At 36.3% G+C, this 11,495-nt stretch overlaps 1 long non-coding RNA gene across 1 annotated transcript; it reads right to left on the bottom strand.

The window, feature by feature from the left end:
• Nucleotides 1-2,653: 2,653 nt before the first annotated feature.
• Nucleotides 2,654-4,786, bottom strand: LOC116552634. Its single transcript, XR_004269472.1, has 4 exons — nt 4,582-4,786; nt 3,778-3,864; nt 3,517-3,665; nt 2,654-3,056 (listed from the first exon to the last, which is right to left on the bottom strand). It is a non-coding gene; the product is annotated as an uncharacterized LOC116552634 (long non-coding RNA).
• Between the last annotated feature and the right edge of the window lie 6,709 nt (nt 4,787-11,495).

Genomic DNA, 11,495 nt, shown 5'->3' with positions numbered 1-11,495 from the left:
CTCAAGCTGGAGTGTAGTGGCACGATCTGGACTCACTGCAACCTCCACCTCCGGAGTTCAAGCAATTCTCCTGCCTCAGCCTCCCAAGTAGCCGGGACCACAGACATGAGCATTTTTGTATGTTTAATAGAAACAGGGTTTGCCATGTTGGCCAGGCTGTTCTCGAACTCCTGACCTCAGGTGATCTGCCCACCCAAAGTGCTGGGATAACAGACGCCAACCACCACACCTGGCCTAAAATACTTAACTAGAGTTTGTTTCCTTAAAGTAAAATTCCTCCCATATAGTTTAATAGATACCATTAGACTTTAGACTTTGAATTAAAAAGATAAGGTTTTAAACTTCGGTAAGGTCACAAATGATCAAAACATTCTGGGAAAGTTTTCCTGAGCTTATTTTCCTAATTTAGTGTCTACCCTATCATCTGGCATATAATGTGTTTAATATTTTTTACATCCTTTATATTACCTATTCACTACCTTAAATACTTGGTATTATGTGATATTTTTGAAGGAAATGCCCTTAAGGAGCTTACAAACAGATGTATGAGGTAATACTTAAATTTACAAAATAACCAAGCTTGATTTACAAACATAATAATTGTAATTAATTAATATATAATTTTCAGTGAGCCAAATTTTATAAAATAATAAAACCTAAAACAAAACAAAATGATGATAAGGTCTGGGTAAGAATCTGGGAACCTTTCAGAGGGGAGGTTAATTAAAACAGAACTTTGTGGTGAGTGTGGGCTTTAGTTCTTTGCAGTATATATGACAGAGGAAGTTCAAAGGACTGACTGCATAAATCATGTAGCAATGAATGAGAAAATTATGAGGAAGTGAGTAAACTCCATCGGGCAGAAGATACTAAGAATCATGGAGAAAAGGTTGCATAAGGCTGGTAGCAATAGTTGGAAGATAATCTGGAGTACGAAGGTGAATAGTACAATTATGAATAGAAGTTCCAAAGGCTTTACACTAATAGGAGTGTTTGCCCAATCCAGGATCCCTTCTCTGGGAGGACTGACCCCCTCCCTCCACCCATCTACAGTGTGGAGCCATGGAAAATGTATTTATAAGATATGACTTTCAGCACCATTTCCCAATTTCCTTCTTCCCCTTACTTTTAGCAAAATATGAGAAATGAATACCTCATCTAAAATGGGCAGGCATATGTTGGATGTCAGATCTCAACAATTCTTAAAGAAAAAAAAAAAGAAAATGGAAGTTAGAAACATTCTAAACAGTTGGTTAAGCAACTAAATTGATACCACGGAAAGTCAGTGCTTAGAGCTCTAGTTTGAGCCATAAGCACTTGAAAAAAAGAATGAATATTCTTGAGAGGGAAGGTAAACTGGAGAAAGAAAGAAAGAACACAAGAGAAGACTTTTTTAAAAAAAAGAAAAGATATTATGAAGCATACACAGAGAAAGAAAAGATGAAAAATCATGGTTTTCTTTAAAAACAAAGTGGATTGTTCCTACCATCTGTCTAATCCCCAATCCAAGTTTTTTCTAAATATTTATCCTGATTTCTTCCTTTGGTTACTTTATTATCTTTGCATTCTTATACTGTATCTTTTTCCTTTTTATTTTACTTGAAATAAGATTTTGTTATCTAAACCAAAAACGTTTGGACTGAGATGGTAGTAACAGGAGTATGCAGACTGGATAAAAATAAGGTTGGCCAAGGAAAAGTAAAACCAATTGAAAACATTTGAGAGGGAGGAAATAAGGAAGTCAGGAGGATACCTTAACTAGAAAGTAAGGGATCAGTTCAAAAAATATTATAAAAAAATATTCAGCACTAATGAGTAATCACATATGAAACTTCATAAAAACAGATTGAAATTCACAAATGTGATTAAACAAGGCCATATTCAGTATATACTATGTAGAATACCATAATATTGAATAATTAGATTAACCAATATAGGGAAGCCAGTATGTTGTCCAAGTGATTTGATTTTACAAGAATAATAAAGAATTTATTGGAGCTTTTATTAAAATGTAAACTCAGTGAAGATGGGGGTTATGTTTGTTTTATTCATCACTATATACTGGTGGTGTAAGACTTTCTCCTTAGTTCAGCTAAAAACTGGGTTCTTGTCACACAACCACAAAAGATCAGGCTTGCAGATACTCTGAAGGGTGGGAAGGGCAGGGTTTATTGAGTGTAAAGGAAAAAAAAAGGAAACAGGGACTCTAAGCAAAGAAATAGTCCTGCATTTAATAGGCTTCTTGCCTCACAGATTGAAACTCAGGTTACCACCCCAGATCAGGAGAGGCCAGGCTCCTCCTTACTGCAAACAGCTTGAACTTCCAGAGGCTCCACCCCAGTGTGCACTCCTCCTAGTGCACAAGCTGGTCAGGAGTTCTTTGGGGACCCCTCTATACTTGGCTGTCTCACTGGTGCCTAGAAAAATGCATAGTGGTTTATATTTGCTCAGCAAATATTTTTAAATAATTTAAATTGTGTTTTTTCTATGAGAGCGGCACATTCACAATGACACAATGAGCAGGAAAAAATTAAATTATTTCAATCTCATTATTATATGAGCCATTATATTGGTGCTAGGAAAAATAAGATCAATGAAACATGGTAAACCTTGATAGAGGACCTTGCAGTCCTGGGGAAAAAAGGCAAAGATAAATGTACATTTAGGTTTATTGCCTCTTAAAACTTGAGAGTGGGAGGTTTTGGAAGAGGGTAACAGTTCTGCTTCATGGGAATTTTTGCTTTTAATACATACTCCCATTACCTTGCTTTACATCATCTAAACAGGTATTAACTACACACGTATTTTGTAATTTGATATCTAATTCATAAGTCTTTGGTATGAGCCCATTTGTAGGATTTGGGCTCAGTACTCATTCCTCATCAAGGTGCATCATTTCCATCTGTAGAGCTGGCAATAACAAGTATCAATGGTAATTTCCAGGAGCTCCTCTCAGAGATGTAGTAGCTCACCTTGTGAAAGATCTAAAACATAAACAATAAGACACTGAGAAAAAGGGATGGTGGATCCAGTTCCAGTTCCAGTGAGGAGGCCATCTGTCAAGTGATAGAGTCATAGAGGGGAGCCCATGTTGTCAGTGGAAGAATCATATTAAACAGCAAGAATAAAGGGAAAAGGTGAAAATGAAAGAGGAGAATGAACTGAGAGGATTCTAATCATGATGATATCATGATTAGAGAAGAGTAAGTTAAAAAGATCAATTCAGACAAAACATATTCAATGGTGAAGTCATACTTGCATTCAACATGAATGCAGTGCTGTTTGTTGTGTAGACACAGCATAATGGAGTTCTCTATGGCTAAACATATGATGTCATCCATAAAAACTGACTAGGTCACTCTATAGATACGTCTATATTCATGTATCCATAATTATTCATCAAATGCATAATATATTCAAGACATTTTTCTGAGCACTGTGGAGAATTAATTATCAATCTAACAAAACTTTGCCTTTGAAGTAGAAATTATCAGTTTACAAAAGAGACACACTCACATTTGTTTGAAATTTCCAGAATAAATTTCTTTTGTACTCTGAGAAGATCTTACCTAAGGCAAGTTCATCTCTAAAGAATGGAGAAGTTTCCGTTCTACCATTGCCAAGGAAAATTCCAGTTAGTATGAATGAGGGCCTCAATCTTATATCTGTGTACAAGAAAGTGAACAGGAAAGAACGAAGAGGAGATCAGAAAACAGTGGGGTAGAAATTAAAATTCTCATTTAAAAAACCTAAGAAAAACATGAGGGAAGAAATTACTCTGCATGTTTCCCAGCTGATTCACAGGAGATTTATGATTAGAGTTGGCCAGAGGAGGCAAAGGCATGGGCTCTGTTGTGCCCCTTCCTGGAATTAGATGATATGGATGAGCAGTTCTCCCCTTCGATGGAGTCTGCATCATTTCCCCTGCTGTCCCTCTTGCTGGAAATGTCCCCCAGCTAACACAGGGCTTGCTCTGCTGTGGCTGCAAAGCTGAGCTGCTGGAAGGGGGCAGGACTGCTTTCCAAAGAGGAGAACAGATAGGGTTTCTTTGCTGCTATGGTAGCAACTCAGGCAGCAATTCCTTTGGAAAAGACTCCACCCTAAACCCGTTAAGGCTGGGCAAAAGATTAATGCAGCGGCTTAAAGTCAAATAAATTCCAAGCTCCTTGCTCCAGAGAAGATTAAGTCAGTGGGAAATCCAAATAATGAGGGCCCCAAGGAACTATTCTGAATATCAGAGGAAACTGAAAGAAAAACTTAAAATAACATCTCTTTTAAAGGAAAAGAAAAACAACGGGAGGTTTAATAAATTTATATGGCCTCTTACTGGATTGTAAACATCTGAGGTGATAAGTAAATAGAAGAGGGAATGGTGTAAAGGAGGGAAAAAATTAGATGGTTTTTACAACTCTGCAGCATCTGCCAGCCCATATTACAGTGCTGACCTGACTAGTGAACTTCTCTGGGGACACCCCAGAGTGTGAAAGAGGGGAAATGGGGAAAGAATAAGACCTGAGTTTCAAGGGAAAGATAGAAATAAATAAAATCTCTAAAAGTGTGCTTTTCTAGTCCCTGAATTACCATCAGCAAACGCTGCAAAGGTGGATTTAAGCAAAGTGTATACGCTAGAGATGCTGTTGAAGAAGGAATGAAACAGTGCTTGGCTATCTAAAGCTGAGGAGTTCTGAAGATCCTTACCCAACCTAAAACTTGATGGTGCTCATGTCTCTGTGGCTCTGAAGTAGAGCTAACCTTAAATCTCTTTATTCATTTAGACCTGGAGGGAAGACAGAGGAAGAGGCTTACCTCTGTAATTTGGACTTCCACTATTCTGTCACAATTGCTGCCTTGTTGTTTGTGGGGTTTTTTTAAATCATTTTTTTCTTTTTCTGGCAGCTGCACAAGAATGTCCAGGAACCATATGCAGAATGAGTTTTAATTTCTGGGTTCTCCTGTATTCCAAGTTCAAGAGGCTGCTCATGAAACCTAATCAAACGTTTTAAACACCTTCCTTGTGTCTCTCACTCCTCCCCCTTGCTACCATCTAGGGATTTAGCTCAAGGATACCTTGGCTAACAGTCAACTGAAAGTTGACTCTGAGATGGAAAGATTGGAAAATTCCAAAGATCTGCCAATGTTAATTTGATTGACTTCAAGGTCATCACATCAACCAACATATTATCAGCATCTGCAATTTCTCTTCTTTTCCTTCCTTCCTTCCTTTCTCTCTCTCTCCTCTCTCTCTCTCTCGCTCTTGCTCTTGCTCTCTTTCTTTCTCTCTCTCTCTCTTTATTTCTTTCTTTCTTTCCCTTCCTTCCCCTTCCTCCCTCCCTCCCTTCCTTCCTTCCTTCCTTCCTTCCCTCCTTCCCTCCTTCTTTTTTTTCTTTCTTTCCTTTCTTTCTTTCTCTCTCTTTTCTTTTCTTTTTCGGTTCACTGCAACCTCCACCTCCCGGGTTCAAGTGATTCTCCTACCTCAGCCTCCTGAGTACCTGAGACTACAGGCATATGCCACTACGCCCGGCTAATTTTTATATTTTTTGTATAGATGGGGTTTCACCATGTTGGCCAGGATAGTCGCCATCTCTTGACCTTGAGATCTGCCCACCTCGGCCTCCCACGGTGCTGGGGTTACAGGCATGCGCCACCTCACCCGGCTACAATCTGCAGTTTCTAGTTTTAATATCTTTAAGGCATGTCCAGTTTATAAGGTATGCGTGGGGGTGGGGAGGTGTTTTGTAAAGTGTTGTGGGAATACAAAGATGATTAAAACACAGACAGTTGCTCAACCAGGTGGGAAGAGCATAGACTGAAATCAGAAGAGAGTTGACCTGACTCTGCTGCTACAATTATGACTGTTTTTCCTCTAAATTCCCTTGTCTTCAATGGCTCCACTAGCAGTCCAGGCAGTCCTTAGTGAAACTAGACACTAACGTATGTCCGGTTTCAAAGGACAAAATTTGTCCTTTGACAAATTTTATCCAAATTAACATTAATTATAGCATGAGGGGCTTATACAAACAGACTTTTATTCTGTGATACTGCCCTATTCACTGACCCAACAACACAGGTTCTTAGCTCAAGGATGAAGTTAGGAAAGGGTGACCATATTCTATCTCTAAACTATAAATTTAGGATTGGCTTGCTGACTAATGCCTTTAATCTATGCACTTTGGGAGGCTGAGGCAGGAAGATTGCTTGAGCCTAGGAGTTCAGGGCTGCAGTGAGCTACGATTGTGCCACTGTACTCCAGCCTGGATTACAGAGAGAAAATCTATCTCAAAACAATAAATAAATAAATTATAAGCTTAGAATGTTAGGCTTTAGAATGTTAGTTTTAGTACTAGAATCTTCTATGCTAAAGCAAAGCTAATGGACGGCTAAGATTGAGAAGAATAAAAAATAAAATTATTGTAGAAGAAGCCAATGTACACAGAAATAAATACAGCAAAAATGAAGAGAGAAGCAAAAATATGAGACAATGATTGAGAGAGAACAAAACAAAAGGCAAGAGGAGGCAGAAGGCAGGGAAAGAAGAAGAGAGAAAAGTGACTAATGACTGCCTACTTAACATGAGGCATTGTTGTATTTCTTGCAAAGTATCCTATGACATGTCTCATATTCTTCAAGGGACCCTTGTTTTTAACTTTAGCTTATATATTTTTTTTGTCCTTTGAAACCAAATTAACATTAATTATAACAAATATTGACTGATGTGGACTAGAACAGATCATACAACCTGAGAGTTATAACTTGGTTTACTTTTAGGACAGTGATATATTGTTTCTTAATCCCAGAGTCAAAATTGATACCTGAGACCATGCTACAATGCTTGGCACTTATCTGCTCAGTTCATGGTCTCTTGAGTGGGAATTTCTGACGAAGCCATTAGTAATGGAGAGCATGGAGGGATCTAATCATGAAGACAGTGAAGGCTCCAGGGACTCTGGGAAAGATAAAATGACAAAGGCTATGGTGGAGAAGCAGGGTAGGAAAGAAGCTTGGTGTGGCACAGTTTGGCTGGGTGAGGGGCTAAAGGTAGAAAAAAAAAAAAAGAAAAACAGTATGGTTGGTGATTTTTATGATCATGTTTAGGGATTTGAATTTCAAGTTAGTTTTAATATCTTTAAGGTATGTCCAGTTTATAAGGTATGTGTGGGGGTGGGGAGGTATAAGGTAGATTTATTGACACAAAGCTTCATCTTTCACATTAATGTCAATCCAGTTCAAAGTCTGCAGTGTTTCATTCTCTATGATTTTCATTTTAAGAAGATTTTTTTTCCAAAAAATTGATATTATGTCTTCCAACGTATTTTTAAATATTATCTTCATAAATTAAGGTAAGTCTAGTGAATTCTCCTGCCCCAGAATCCTTCTCCTCATTTAAGGACGAGCAGCATATTTGGAATGTTACTCTTGTAGACGGTGTTTACCCTACTTACTGCCAAAAGCAAAATGATTCTGAGATTTGCTGTAGAACACTGTACTGCATATGTGTCATGTACAGTGCCTGGCACATAACAAGGGTTCAATAAATACTGAAAAAGTTAATCAATAACATTGCTTTTTAGTTTCCCATGATAATTAATATGTTTCATTTGTTCCATCATTCCAGGCATTCTGATTCTAAACAGAGAAATGGGGAAAAGGAGTAAGGGGAAAAGAACGAAAGACAATTTTTACGTTTTTTAAAGAGAAAGCTGGAAAACATTCCAATTATAGAAACAAACTGTTATTTGTGTACAATTAGTATGTCCCTAATTTTTAATCTTCACCATCTTATCATCTGCAGCTCTGTCCATGACCTTTTGATATTGAGGATGCTTACCCTAATGAAAGAAATATCACTTCACTGAAGCTTAGGAGAGAAAAATAGATGACAAATTAGAAGACAAGCTAAAATCTTTATTCTAATTAAAACAATGATATATGGTCACTTTAGATAAAGCAGAAAGTCCAGATATAAACAGATACACATTTAACAGATTAATTAATAAATGAAGAAAATCAGGGCAAGAATACAGTATATTTTATATTGGCACTATGATGGTAACAACACAGTTGGTAAAAAGAAAAAAATAAATGAATATTTGCAAATAGTATGGATGGACACTACCAAGGCCACTAATTTTGCCACCCTAGGATCCATTACGGTTTATTATTGTTTTTAATTAAGTAGAGATGCTGACAGGATGTACATACCTTGATCATGACTATCGTTTAAACTAGTAAAGGTTTTGATTGGTTCTGTCATCATCTATTCCTTGGGGCTTCTCATTCACCATCCCCACCAAAACTGAAACTGATTAGAAACTCTTGTCTTCCCTGGAGTCTCCTTTAATTTTTATTTCTCAGGATAAACATGAGCCAATTTCTGTTCAGTGTTTAAATCGGAAACACTGAGAAAAATAAGTAAGTTGTGAAAATAAATGAGATGACCAAAATAACATTCATGGAAAAAGTTTAAAACTCACCAAGTGCATATGATAGTAATCCTTGGTGTTTCCAATAGATTTGACTCCTGAATACCTTATAATATAAAATAGAAGTCTGTGTGGGCTATTACTCTTCATTATTTTTTTCTAAAACTAAGTATAGCAGTTCCCTCCTTTGGATACTGTCCTAGTAAAGGCATTCCCTAAAGTAGGTTTCAAAGCACGCTGGGTGTTTTCACACACACAAAAAGAGAAAGGCATAAATTGATCTCTCTGCAATTACACCAGGCTGGTCTATTGACAAACAAGTGAATGAAATGTTTACACCCTGAGAGGGAGCCCCTCCATCACTCTCAAAATTACAGGCCCTCAGATCACCATTGAATGTCTAGCCCTAGAAAATCTGCAGAGATGGACAAAGAATAAGGGAACGAGAACATAGCAGGCAGTAGTAAATACCTGTATTTATAGCATTGTGTCATAATAGAAACATCAATCCTGTTTTCTAAGGAAACTACTGAAAATCCTAACCATAATATTGTCCTCTACTCGACTGCCAGATTGGCTTATAACTTATTCCTTCAATAAGCTAGAAGCTAAATTCTCAGTGCCACAAAGAGTACAACCTGGAGATGAAACTGTAAACCATTTCAAAGGCTCATTTAACACAGAAACAGTTATTTTCAGACATCTAACCATCAATTCCAATGCTGGTTTCTGAGCAGTTCTCAGGTGTGATGAATAGGTGAGGTGGAGGTGTATCCCAACAACTAGTTTTGCATTGGGAACAAAATAAATAATTATAATATTTATTATTCAAGCATTTAACAAGTGGGATATTACAGTTAATTCAGAATATACCAATTTGTGTAACAAAAGTTTCTTGAGTTAAAAAAAAAAAACCTTTTAGAGAACCTTTTTCTATTTAATGTGTATGAAAAAATAATTTGGAATAAACTCTAGTGCTGTTTATGTTTACAAATATAGTCCTTTCCAACCATAAATCTTGAATAACCAGACCAATAACAGCTCTACCTTGTATGGTTAACAACTCATAAGGGGCTCCATTAAAAAAAAGGAAGAAGAAGCAGTGACTAATGACTTCATCTAAGTATCCTGTTTTTAAAAATCTCTAATATTTTTCCTTCTTTAAACACAGGATCTCTATCTCCATAATTCGAACTTCCACACAGTAGATGGCTCCAGCTCAGGCTTTTTTCCTGAATTCTAGGTTTTACGTATATCAGCATTTCAGCATTATAGCTGAAATGCTTTCTCCTTTACATTCACACAAAAATCTGCATTTACTTTATTCTATATGAAAAATTCAATAAATAGAAATTAACTTAGCACCTCACAACAAATTAGAAATATTCAGGCACTTAAACTGGAAATGTAAAATTCATATTTGTTCGATGTAGTCCAATTCTATTAGACTCCATGTCTTAAAAAAAAAAAAAAAACAAAAAAAAACAGAAAAAAAAAAAACTATCATTGAAACACCTTTGTTGTATTCTCTTCTTTCTACGTCTTCTATGCCTCCTTTAATTTGGTTCCAGGCTGCTTTAATATCAGTTCACCTTTCATCATTCTTCATGTTCCATCTGTTAAAATGCCACAGAGTTTGTGTTCTGATATGTGCATCTGATCATGCCACTACCTAACTTAATAAAACCTCAATGGCGTATAATGTTCAATTTGATGACTAGAAAACTCCTTAGAGTAGCATTCAAGTTCCTTCACAGACAGAAGTGAGTGTAAGGCTCCTAGAATGTCTGTTCAATGAGGCTGAGTATTTTTTGTTTTGTTCACAGCTGTATTTCCACTACCTAGGAACTGTGCCTGGCACATAGCACAGAGTCTCATGCTCAACACCTAGTTGGTACATGAATACATACATTTACCCTTACCTTTCCTCCTCTCTTCCTAGGCTCATGATGTTGAATGTTTCTGACATGCCCTACTCCTACCCACCACCCTGTCCTCCCTGAAATACCCAGCTTACCCTGAAATCTCATATTTAAATGTTAACTATTTATGTGGAATTTTCTCCACCTTTTCAGTAAGCATTTACAAAAAAATTTTTGCTCCCAATATATTTTGTTTAGATATCTACCATCACATGTGATAAATTTTACTATAAATATTTGTGTATATATTCAGAGGCTGTTTTGCATATCTATCCATTCCTAGATGCTAGTCAAAAGCTGAGTATATAAACATCATTCGGTAGATATTTGATAAATGAAAGAATTAGCATGCATAATTTCAGAGGCCTATGAAAAATAAGTATTTTTAAAACCCCCCAAACTTTGAATCTAAATATAAAAGGTAGATGTCCTTCTTTATTTAAACACAAAATTTGGTAAAAAGACATTTAAAAAAGGTACACACATTTTCAAACAAATATTTACATACTTTAACTACTGGATACCCTATGATAAATCTGGGCATAGGTGTCATGCAGTGTTGACATTTAAGATAAATGCCAGAGAAATAAAAGTAATTCTAAATAAACTCTATATTAAAAGTTACTTTGTAAAAGATCTATGTAGTTTTTGAAAAATATTTCTCAAAAGAAAGAAAAAAATATGAAAGAAAGGTAGGAGAGAAGGAAAAAGAAATGCTAATACTCTTAGATTATTCTATCATTCTATTCAATTTAATTTGATCTAAACTATACCAGAAATGACACATATGGTACTGATAAAAATTAAATTTATCAGCATATATTACTCTGACCAACTGTAAATTATTTTGTAACTTGAATAATGCTCTCTAGCACAATTTGTACAATGTTGTAAATGACACTTAATAGATCTAGCTTTGTTATGAAATGCAGGGTAAATGGAAGAAAAAATACAAATAAAAGTAAGTGTCAAAACATTGGGGCTAAATGGACTCCTGAATTCCAGTCCACATGTGGAGAGATTTACCTATATGGGGCTCAGAATGCATCAGGAAACTCTATCATTTCAGTCAATGGAAATCACTGATAGAATAAAAAGTCTTAGTGTTCCTCCTTTTTACAAAGAAAACAAATAGACAGAGAAACATATTCCA

The sequence above is a fragment of the Sapajus apella genome, unplaced genomic scaffold (genome assembly GCF_009761245.1).
Source record: "Sapajus apella isolate SASKATOON/1434 unplaced genomic scaffold, GSC_monkey_1.0 scaffold12, whole genome shotgun sequence".
Taxonomy (NCBI): Eukaryota; Metazoa; Chordata; class Mammalia; order Primates; family Cebidae; genus Sapajus; species Sapajus apella.
The sequence above is the reverse complement of the archived record's forward strand: the minus strand, read 5'-3'. Positions and strand labels throughout refer to the sequence as shown.